The 12,817-nt window shown below is 40.9% G+C and overlaps 1 protein-coding gene across 7 annotated transcripts in view; it reads right to left on the reverse strand.

The window, feature by feature from the left end:
• DGKI (diacylglycerol kinase iota) overlaps positions 1 to 12,817 on the reverse strand; it is a 414,076-nt gene that overhangs the window by 161,467 nt on the left and 239,792 nt on the right. The window lies entirely within an intron of this gene.

The following is a 12,817-nucleotide window of genomic DNA, read 5'->3' on the forward strand; positions in this document are numbered from 1 at the left end:
ACCAGACATAGAATAGAAAACCCCAAAACCAAGAAAAACCAAACAAGAATTGAAACAAAAGTACTGGATACCAGAAGCCAAGTCCAGACATCAGAACAGAGCAGAGCAGATCATGACATAACCCCCCCTATTAAGGAGCGGACTCCGAACGCTCCAAACAGCTTCCAGGCAGAGACCAAGAACAAAAACGGATCCTGCAACAAAGTCCTCTTGACTTCCACGAAGGCAAGGATCACCCAACCGAAAGGCCTCCTGCAAGGAACCACGAGGAACGAATGGAGATCACCGCCAGAAAAGGAGCATGTCACCAACCAGGAACTAGGCATCACAAGAGAACACCCGAAGCAACCAACTTAGCAGATCGACCCCCTCCAAAACAGAAAACAGGAATGAGGAAGCCATCTCCAGCAGACTGGTCCAGATACAGAAACTCTTGCATGCCGGAAAAACAGGAACAAAAGCAGAACAAGATGAAACCTGCAGATACAGGTACCCTTGAAAGCTGCATAGTCCAGAAAAGCAGGGCAAGATGAAACCTGCAGATATAGGTACCCTTGAATGCTGCATAATCCAGACTGAACAGGATACAGACAGAACAGATAAGGAAAGCTGCAGGGTCCACTCCACGAACTCCATTGTGCCTATGGCCATATGTCAGGGTGGCGGTCCGGTGCCCGGAACCCAGACACAGTGTCCAGGCGGCGGTGTGTGGACCGGGACCCAATATGCCTGATGTTAAGTTGGAGTCTTCAGCGTGGAGGTGGATTAGCAGGGTCTGGCGTAGGGTAACCGCACGCCCCCTGGTGTTGAGCACCAGCGTTTGTGCAGCCACATACCAAGACCCTGATTCAGCTTATGCGGATACCAGGAACTAGGAGTATGGAAATTAGCAGACCTCCCAGGAGCTGAATAGGGAGGCTCTGCAGCAAGATTGTATCCAGTACTAGAAACAAGGCAAGATTAGAGATAGGCACCAAACATGAAAACAAGACAGAACTGGTAGAACCCAGAACCAGAGAAGAAATAAAACAAACATTTAAAGGAAACCTGGAGACTGAGAAATCCAGGGACGAACTATAGGAATGAACCCAGAAATCCCAGCATAAAGAAAACCAGACATAGAATAGAAAACCCCAAAACCAAGAAAAACCAAACAAGAATTGAAACAAAAGTACTGGATACCAGAAGCCAAGTCCAGACATCAGAACAGAGCAGAGCAGATCATGACAGGTAGTGTTTCTTATAGGTGTCAACCAACCACATTACCAGGGCCAGATTAAGAGCCCAGTGGGCCTGGTGCTGACAATTATGATGGGCCTAATTACAGAATCTTATCGACCAAAAACACTTAACAGTCATACCTCCCAAGCGTCATTTATCTGATGGAGATGGTGCTGGAGGGAAACTCATAGGATGCAGCTATAAGAAAACACCTACCCTATGCTAATCTCTCTCTAATTTATGCTTTCATCTTTCAAGTAAATCCATACCTCCTAATAGCCAGTCCAGTGAAGCAGGAAGTCAATGGGCGGGGTAAAAGGGTGGGCCACTGGTGCGAATCACATGACCAGACCTGCCAAAAGGGGTGAACATGCCCAAAAAGGGGGCATGTCTGTTCAAAGAATTTGAAGGACAGCCTGCCATGAATGCATGTCAGACTGTCTGCCAATCATGCAGGCTGTCCAACTAAGGGCATACTATGCAGGCAGCACCCTGAGCTTGACATAAATGCATCAAATGATGCGCCTACTCCACGCTTTCTAAGGACTGTCCCCTAGCACTCACATGTCCACTTGTCTCCTTACCTTCTTACTAGCAGGCATAAGTTCCTGGTATATAGTCTGGGACAGAGTAAAGGTGTATTTAGTGAGATTAGAAGAAAGGGGACATGCCACAGTGTTAGAGAGACCAAAGTCTGCATTACCTAAACTAATTTTATTGTCAGCCAGTCCGCACAAGTTTTGTTGCCATACATCCCTCTTAAGCGTCCAAACTTAAAGGGACACTATAGTCACCAGAACAACTACAGCTTATTGTATTTGTTCTGGTAAGTAGAATCATTCACTTCAGGCTTTTTGCATTAAACACAGATTTTTTTAGGGAAAATAACTCCACTAGCCACTCCTTAGATGGCTGCTAGATGTGCTTCCTGGGGCAGTACTGCCTAGTGTGGAGCACTGCCATTCAGTGTCTCCACCCTCTGCATGCAGACATTGAACTTTCCTCATAGAGATGCATTGATTCAATTTATCTTTATGAGGAGATGCTGATTGGCAAGGGCTATGTTTGACTTGTGCTGGCTCTGTCACTGATCTGCCTAGTTGACAGTCTCAGCCAATCTTATGGGGAAGCATTGTAATTTGCTCAGACCACCACTTCTGATGATGTCAGTTCAGGGGCAGAGCCAGCATTTGCAGACTTGAATACAAGTAAGATTTTACTATATTTAGGGAGGCAAGAGGGGATCAGGGGGGCCAGATGGTGGTTTTTACATAATAGGGTCAGAAATACATGATTGTGTTCCTGACCCTATAGTGTTCCTTTAAGCAAGAGTAAGTGAAGAGTAGTTAGGATTGCCACCTTTCTTGGAAAAAAAATACCAGCCTTAATCATTTGTATAATTAATTAGTTATGCATGACATCACATGATGTAAATCACAAGGAGTGACATAAGAGAAAATTCTGTAAAATCACCAACAAATTACTCAGTTTGATTCTGCTGTATAGATGAATTGCCAGTGTCTCCCGTCTCCCAGTGTCTCAGTCTCGCAAGTCACCCAGTGTCTCAGTGTCAGTGTCCTTATGTCGCCCAGTCCCATAGTCTCCCAGTGTCCCCATTTCTCAGTGTGTCCCCATGTCAGTAGGAGACATGGGGACACTGGGAGACATGGGGACACAGAGACCCATGGCGGCACTTGTGAATACAGACATGGGGACACTGGGAGACATGGGGACACTGGGACACTAGGGACACAGAGACATGGGGACACTAAGACACTGTCATTGAGAGACATGGGAACACAGACACTGGTAGACTAGGGGACACTGGGAGACTAGGGGACACTTGGGACATAGACATGGGGACTCTGGGAGACATGGGGACACAGACATTTGGGGACACTGAGAAACATGGGGACACAGACACCTGGAGACTTGGGGACACTGGGAGACTTGGGGACACTGGCTGGGAGACATTGGGACTCTGGGAGACATGGGGACACAGACATTTGGGGACACAGAGACATGGGGACACAGACACCTGGAGACTTGGGGACACTGGGAGACTTGGGGACACTGGCTGGGAGACATGGGAACTCTGAGTCACAAGCAGGGCCGGACTGGGAATAAAAAGCAGCCCTGGAAAAATGTTATACCAGCCCCATCATAAATTGTGCCAGCTGTGACAGATATACAGTTACAATTTTTTAACCAACAAGAAGGAGCGCACTCACAGGACTTAAAATAAACAAAAGAGCTGTTTTATTCTAATCAGATGTGCAACATCTTACTTCAACGTTTCATCCTTAGAATTTTGAAAGGTCCAGTAATGGGAATGAAACATTGACTGAATGCTGCTGCACGTCTGATTTAAATGAATCTTATTTTGGTTAGTCCTCATTCCTATGAGTGCACTCTTCGTTGTATGTAGTTTGATACCAGGGAATGAAAGACTGTGAGTAGGCAGGGTTATCCACTAAACTAATATTTTTGTGAATGAAAATGTAAATTGCAAAATTTAGGCTACAATAGTCAAGCTGTCACTATACCCAATTTAAAATTTTGTTTCAAATCCGCTATTTTGGTTTAAATTATGAAATTTATATTTTCACTTTTTAAAATTAAAACTATTAGTAATAACCCTTTGGCAAATGTCAAACCCTTCATACATTATATATGTATATGTATATATATGTGTGTGTGTGTGTATAATTTCCAAGTGTATTATGCATGAAAATATTATATATTATAAACATAATAATTATTAAAATTATGCTTGCGATTTATATACATATATTTCCAAGTGTATTATGCATGAAAATATTATATATTATAAACATAATAATTATTAAAATTATGCTTGCGATTTATATACATATATATATATATATATATATATATATATGTATATAAATCGCAAGCATAATTTTAATAATTATTATGTTTATAATATATAATATTTTCATGCATAATACACTTGGAAATTATACACACACACACACATATATATACATATACATATATAATGTATGAAGGGTTTGACATTTGCCAAAGGGTTATTACTAATAGTTTTAATTTTAAAAAGTGAAAATATAAATTTCATAATTTAAACCAAAATAGCGGATTTGAAACAAAATTTTATATATATATATATATATATATATATATATATATATATATATATATATATATATATATATATATAGTGATATAATACCATTTGTGCATATGTATCTATGCAGAATAGTTTCACAAATAACATAGATAAAGCAAAGCTATATTTTATTTTTTTAATTCAACATGTCATTTAAAAAAAACAAAAAAACACAAGCATAGACACAGATTTTTGATTAATGGATACTCACTGGCACGTACTGATGCCCACACACTCACATACACTGGCGCACAATGATCCATACTCACACACAAACATTGATCCATACATTGACCCATACTGACACACATACATTGATCCATACATTGACCCATACTGACACTCACACAAACATTGATCCATACATTGACCCATACTGACACACATACATTGATCCATACATTGACCCATACTGACACTCACACAAACATTGATCCATACATTGACCCATACTGACACTCACACATACAGAATTCCACACTGACACTCACATAATATCTTCAAAAACACCTCCCACACACAATTACACACTCAAATATACACACACCCTATGAATCCTGGAAATGAACATTAAATACCTGGGTGCCACAGCTCACTGAGCCCACCTTGCTCCGTGCTCGCTCAGCTCCTGGCTGAGAAGCAGCCTGCCTGCAGCTTTGTCTGGCCACACTCCTCTCCCTGCCTGCCAGCACTACACACAGGAAGCAAAAAGGCAGAGGACCCGCGTGGGCTGCCCTGCTCTGCCTGATTACTGGGTCACATGCTTCCTGTGTGTGAAGGCTGACAGGCAGGGACAGAGACTGCCTCCCTCCCTGCTCCTTATCCTTCACTCGCGAGCAGCATTGACAGTTCACTTTGGAGTGCCTGCTGCTCGCGAGTGAACGCAATACAGTGCGATCTGGAGCTGCTCAGCTCATCAAACCTCCACAAGACTGTGTACTGTGTGGGGAGAGGAAGGGCTGCTGCACTGTGCGGCCCCAAGTGCACCGGCCCACCGGGAAATTTCCCGGTATCCCGGTGGGCCAGTCCGGCCCTGGTCACAAGTGACACTGAGAGACATGGGGACACAGACACTGAGAGACTAGGGGAAACTGGGATCCATGTGGACACTGAGCCACTAGGAACACTGGCTGGGGGACATGGGGACACTGGGAGACATGGGGACACTGTGCCCCTAGTGTCACCATATCCCAATGTCTCAGTGTCTCCCAATGTCCCTATGTCTCACATTGTCCCCAAGTCTCACAGTGTCTGTGTCCCCATGTGTCCCCTAGTGTCTGTGTCCCCATGTCTCCCTGCTGCCTTTCCCCCCCTTCCCTTACTTACCTGAGCTGCTGTCTGGACTCTCTGTGCTGTGTAGCTGCTCCCCCACGGATCAGTGAGTAGTAGAGAGAGGCAGGGAAATGTTGTAACTTCCTATCCCTACCTCTCTCCACACACAGTGAACCCTACTGGCCGGTGCTGGTATTGCAGAGTAATCTCCGTTTATACTGAGAAAAACATCTGCATTTGTATTACTGCTATACTGCCTAGCCAAGCAGCCTCAAATACCGGCTGTGCCAGTTAAATACGAGTCAGGTGGTAAACCTAAGAGTAGTGTGTTAAAAAAAAATAATAATAATAATAATTTTTAAATGGGCCTATTCCATGGGCCTGGGCCTGGAGCTGCAGCTCCATCAGCCCCTATGTTAATCCGGCCCTGCACATTACTGCACCTGCCATCACACACACATCATTCATTATGTCATATTGCTCCAAAGTACCGTTGTAAGTCATCCAGTTCATTTGGTATAGAGCTGTCTCTAGTCTGATTTTGACTATTCAGGATGACTCTGAATTTAGCCCACAGCAAATCTTTCCTCAAACTGTTAGCATGGAAATATGGGTGTTTAAGGTACCTCTAAACATACTTTTCAGGTACCCTACACATGTGTATTTATTATACAGTCACATTTTCTACACTCTAGTCTAGCTACACTGCACTCATCATTAAATCAGATAATTGCTCATGTGCAAACACTTTAGAGTATTCCTTTTATTATTAATTAATAATATTATTTATTAGAAAACATTTGAAGTCCAATGAGTTCATCTAAATTCCGATGGTCCTGTTAATGTGTCAGTAACTCCTCTTTGGAAGGATAGGAATTTCCAATACTTTTTCACTGATCTGATAGTAGCAAATGTAAATATAAGAATATAAAGAGTTTCTCATTCAAATGTATGGGAAGCCCTTGAAAATAATGAATACTAGTGTATGGATTTCACATTATATACAAACTGAGTTTTCTAATCCATTCCATTTGTGCCATTTTAACGTATTGAAAACATGTTGATTTTTATATATTTGACACAGTAAGCTAAAGTCTCTTGTCCATTTAATTGTATGTTAATGAATATGAAGGTACCTTTGGGTTAAAAATGTTTTCTGTAAATTACAGCTTTCTCAGCCTATCTGTCCTGCTTGAGATAATGAGGAAACATTAGCCTGAGCAGCAATTGGTGGCTGTTATTGACTGAAAATGTCAGCTGACCGCTCTCAGCCTATCACAGTGCCCACTGCTTGTATGAATTGATATGGCTAGAAGGAAGTGTGCAATTTATGCCTCAGCCACACCTCCAGTGGGGGCAAGCAATGGGAAGCCAGGCACCCTCATTTAATGTTAAACTGCACGAAAATTGGTTTAACGCTGAATAGAGGGACAGTGCCAAGGGACTCCAGCAATCTAATGAAATTAAGTGATTATAGTGACCAGAGTGTCCAATTAAGTTCCACAGCTGACTGGTGGGCCATTGACACAGTCCTTGTCTCGATACAGTTTACCTGTGATTATCTTTGGTTCCTTAGGAAAGAGTGTCACGAACACACCCTACTCCAAGAGTATGCGTGACGTAGTTGTGGTGGTGAAAGGGTTAAAGTACACTATTTGTCTTCACTAGACTGGAAATAATGACAAAATCCCCCTTTTTAACACCAACCACACTTAAACCTAATAATATAACTATTACTATTTTAACGCTGCCACCACCAAGACAATTTATAAATGGGGTGCCTTGGTCCCCCAGGTAAATCAACAATAAAACCCACCAAATATTACAAAAATACTAACTAGTCTCTTCAGGTAACGTGATTCTTAACCAGACAAAGGCAGAACTTAATAAATGAATGTTTATTATGAACAAAGAATAGTCACAGTGCATATAACAATATATGATAAACAAGTTATTTACACCAACAACAGATAAAAACAAAAAGGATAAAATACAGAAGTCCTAATTACTCACTGTAGCGGAGTAGCAGTATAATCACGGTATCTCCGCTGGTAGTCAGGAAAAAGCAGGTAAAAACACAGGCGGCGTAATAATAATCCCCCTTCCCCAAGGACTAGACGACACAAAGTCTGGGAGCCAACTGTCAACTGACCTCTATGGGGGTCCCAGCTTCAAAAGATGTAACCCCTGTTGACCTCAGCAATAACATCTCTGTAATTTGTGCCATTTACTACACAAGTTACATTAAAGGATAATATTCCTAAGGTGTAATAATAAATTACACACCCTTGCCGTGACAAAGAGCACCACATGAACATTGGGTCATTTATTTTCTTTTTAATCACGTATCACTATGGAAGAAATTTACACTATGTGGCCACTTGGGCATCAATTTAAGTTTTTTGGATCAGCATTTCAAATTATCACAATCTGTTAGAAAAAAAACGTTAAAAACGATTTATCTAAAAAAGTCACCACTACAACTGTGGGAAATTGTGTAGATAAATCATTTGAAAAGATTTTCTAGCTGATTGTATTCTTATGAAATGCTGATCCAAACAAACTGAATCAAGGACTTAGTTTTTAGTTTCAATCAGGAATAAATATTAGGGGCAGAACAGGACAGAAGGTATTGTAGTACATCATCTTTCTTCTTTTGATGGTCAAGGTTATTATGATATTCACAACTAAATTTGAAGGTGGATTGGATGTTAATATAAGAGAACTGTGGTACTGAAAACCTTGAGTACTGTTTTATTTTGACTGTCAGCACACTGAGAGTTTTGCACGTTATACGTGAACACGCATAAAGCTAGCAGAACTACGTGATGGCATATTATTTCTTCTCCTTTCCTATGACAAGCACTTAGATACTTAAATACACACCCCTTGAAGGACCCTAATGAATCCGCAACACTGTAGATACAAGGAGGGAGGAGGTTAAATGAGTAATGTACCTTTGTTCACTGCTTTGTCTTTCTGTCCTTTCTTTGGCCAAGTACAATTCAGGACTTTGCCAGTAGGACATAATCCCCACTTAAAGGCCATTTTTGTATCACAAATGGAGAGGATTTAGAAAAATTGCTGCTGAATGTTCTATAATTATCTAATTTGAAATCACACTCTTGTAAGATATTAGCTAATGCACACATTTTTTTTAATTATATATTTACTTACTGTTCAATCCTGATTTTTCCTTTTCTCTGTAAAGATGTGTATAGCTACCAATCACCTTACTGCACCTGCCATAATCTATTATTCTGTATTAGTAGTATATTGCTGCAGGTCAACCCGCACAATTGGTTTGCAGCTGTCTCTAGTGTGATTTTGAATATTCAAGATGACTCTGAATTTATTCCATATCAAATCTTTCCTCACATTGTAAGCATGGAATTATCCGGGTGTGAGTAATGAGTTCATTTAAATATGCTTGTGTATTCAAATAAGTAAGTCCCAATGTTTCTGTTTGCACAATTGTAGTGTGTTATAGTGTAAATGGTGCAATTTTCTCAAAGTGCATAAAGCAATGTCAATGTGGCTGAAACTATACACAATCTCATCATATTAACATGTTTCTCCTTAGATCAGCTTGTAGTGTTCTTACAGCCAACCCATAACCTTGGATTTTAAAATATTGGACTTATAGATGTTAAAACTACAGCTTCTATACAACCTTGAGAGCATAAAGCTCAGCAGAATTGTATTTTCTGATATCTGCTGACTCCCTGATGATTACTAAAGAAATAAGATGATATTACATAGATGGGTGTAATTAACTCATTGATTACCAGAATGGAATTCTCAGGGATACTGATTAATGTGGGAGTGAGGACATTAGTAAGGGTGCTCCTTATTATTAGGATATATTTAAGGGCCACTCCAGACACCTAAAGCCCTTCAGCTTTCTGAAATGCTTTATGTGTGAAGAGTGTGTCCTCTTTTTTTTTTTTTTTTTTTAATTTCCAGTTGAAATTGACACTTTTATAAATTAACATTGTAACTCCCTCATGAATGTCTATCAAACAGATGGTCCTTTCACTTCCTGGTTTGGTTAGCTCAGTGGAGCTAAACTCAAGAGGCAGCAATTGGACAGAGCACCTACCTTGCAAAGACGTCTCATTGAGCTGCATTGGGAATTCTGTGATTGGACAGCCACAGAAAGACTGGGCTGGGGAAGAAGAGGAGGGTTTGCAAAGGCAGCACAAAAGAGAACTGCGTCTTTTGCAAGCTGTTTTTAAATATAATCTCAATGAAAAAAATTCATAATTAAATGCATTAATGTTTTCATTTGGGGTGTATCTACTAAACAGTGATTATATATTTTTATTTTGGCAGTGGAGTGTCCCTTTAATTTATTGTCATTACTACCACTGACAATTGCTAGCATAATGCAATGTATAATAAGAGCAAACATTACACTCCATCTGTGGGCTACCTTTCTTCTAGTGCTCAGCCAGGAGTTTGGTAAACTGAGGACACAAATAGATGGAGAGCCAAAGCTTTTCCATCACTAGGATATGTCCCAAGTGTCCCATTTTTAGGAGGGACAGTCCCTGTTTGAGCCAAAAATCTTTCTGATCCTCTTTTCTATGCCAACATCCCTCTTTTCTAGGTGCTACATATTGTTGGTGTGTGAGTGTATAACAGAGCTCCATAGTAATAATACTCACAGTAATGTGTCTTTAAACTACAATAAATGTGGTTAGAGATCTGTCTGTGTATTAGTAAATAAGATACATTGTTCTTGTTCTAAATTACATTTTAGTTGTATGAATTGTTATTAGTAAGTAATCTAACATTTCTCAGAAAAGCCCCGCCCCATCCAAACGCAACTCACACCCTTGAATTTAAAGTGTTTCTCTTTGTCCATGTCAGGATTACTAATTGATCCTGCAAATTTCATGCTAGGAGCAAATTTCATGCTAGGAACTTTCAATCTAATGTTGCGTGATGATAACCAAACCTGGTACCCCACCTGGTAAACTGGGTTGGCACGCCACCATTTATCAGCATGGGACCTAAAGCGAGCAGCCACAATTTCAAGAGTGGAGTGAACCTTAGTCCAAGTCTCACAAATAGAGGCAAGGTGGTCATCCAGAGCAGGGATAGCTGTGTCAGATAACACATCAGGCAGAACAGTAGGATCGTGACCAGTATTGACAAAAAAAGGATGGTGCCCAGATGCATCATGGGTAGCGTTATTCCTGGCAAAATTTGGCCCAAGGCAACAAATAAGCCCAGTCAGACTGAGTACTGTTCACAAAGCAACGTAAATACAGTTCAAGCGATTGGTTAGCCATTTCAGCCGCACCATTGGTCTGGGGATGGTAAGCAGAGGAAAAAGACAAGTTAATGCCCAACTGCTTACTGAATGCCCTCCAGAACCTTAACACAAATTGGGAACCCCTATCAGATACAATATTTTGAGGGATCCCTTGAAGCCTGACAATGTCGCTTATAAATATGGAAACCAGATCCTGAGAAGATGGCAATTTTTGAGTGGAAAGAAATGTGCCATTTTGGAAAAACTGTCAATTACCATAAGGATGGTGGTTTAACCTTTAGAACTACGTAGGCCAACAATAAAATCCATAGATAGATGAGACCATGGAACCCTGGGTATAGGAAGTGGATGTAACAATCCACAGGGGAGTGTGTGTGAAACCTTAGAGACTGCGCAAACAGAACAGGCTTCCACATAATCTTTAATATCCCTTCTGAGTGACTCCCACCAAAATGATCTGGAAATAGTGGATACAGTCTTATTAATACCCAGATGTCCAGCAGTTACATTGTCGTGGAATATTTTCAACACCTCTTTCCTCTTATGTAATGGAATAAACAATTTATCTAGAGGTTTATTGCAAGGTGCCTGGGACTGAGCCGCCATGATAGCACAAAGCAATGGTGATGACAAGGAAAGGACAGTGGATGCTATGATACACTAAAGAGGAACAAGGGTGATGTCTCTTGTTCTAGTTCTGACTCTTGGTCAAATTGCCTAGATAAGGTGTCAGCTTTAAAATTTTTAGGACAAGGTCGATAAGTCATAATAAAGTTAAAGCGGGACAAGAATAGAGACCACCTAGCTTGTGTAGAAGACAGATGTTTGGCATAACCAATATAGGCCAGATTCTTGTGATCGGTTATGGTCTTTGGAACCTTCCAAAATATGTCGCCATTCCTTGAGTGCCAATATTATAGCCAACAGTTCTCTGTTATCTATGTCATAATTACGCTCAGCTGGAGACAATATTCTGGAGAAGTAACCACAAGGATGCAAAGGGGTATCATGACTCTCTCTCTGGGAAAGGACAGCCCCGACCCCTGTTTCGGAGGCATCAATTTCAAGTATGTTAATGTCAGGATTACTAATTGAGCCCCCATGTAGAATTGTATCACACCTAGGACTAAGGATAACGTTTAACCGGACCTTAGAATGGCTATACTTAAAGTATCCAAGAATAGTCATAATACTTGCCGAGGTCATGGATAGAGAATCAGACACAGCGATGAGAAAAAGCCAAAGGTCAAGGATACAGGAAATCAGGGAAGTCAGAACAAATCCAAAGTCAAATACCAAAAAATCAAGATCAGGAACGCAGTCTCGGATTACCATCATGCAGAAACCATGACACGGCAATGTGAGAATGTAAAAAGTAGTTTAAATAACCCTCCTGTTATTCCGATTGGTTGTGACTGGCCTGTTACCCCAAAACGTGTGCGCGCATAACGTCACACGCACACCAACATCATCATCAGCGTGGGCGGCCATGGGGCTATGAAGTGGCATAGATCCGCAGCGGCCAGCGGCCTTAGACATGCTGGGTTTATCAGGTATCCGGGCACATGGTTACAGATGGGCACAACTATTCCTGTCAGGATGGTAAATACCATCATAAACGTTTCTATGTCCAGATGAATCCGTTATAGTCCATTTGAGATGTTGGGAGTTATGCGCTAATATAGATCATGTTAATGTCTATCTAAAGCAATACATTTGAAAATGGTTTGAAGTGCATGTATGTGTCTGCTCCTGTCAAATGCTATTGCTGATATTTTTATCTCCAGCATCAATAATTAACACTCTATAATCTGCTGGTGGGGTGGGGGTTAAAATGTTGGAGCCAGCCCCTTTGCACTTTATTTAGCTGCATGATAAATATATCTGTG

This window comes from Pelobates fuscus, chromosome 3 (assembly GCF_036172605.1).
Source record: "Pelobates fuscus isolate aPelFus1 chromosome 3, aPelFus1.pri, whole genome shotgun sequence".
NCBI classification, from domain to species: domain Eukaryota; kingdom Metazoa; phylum Chordata; class Amphibia; order Anura; family Pelobatidae; genus Pelobates; species Pelobates fuscus.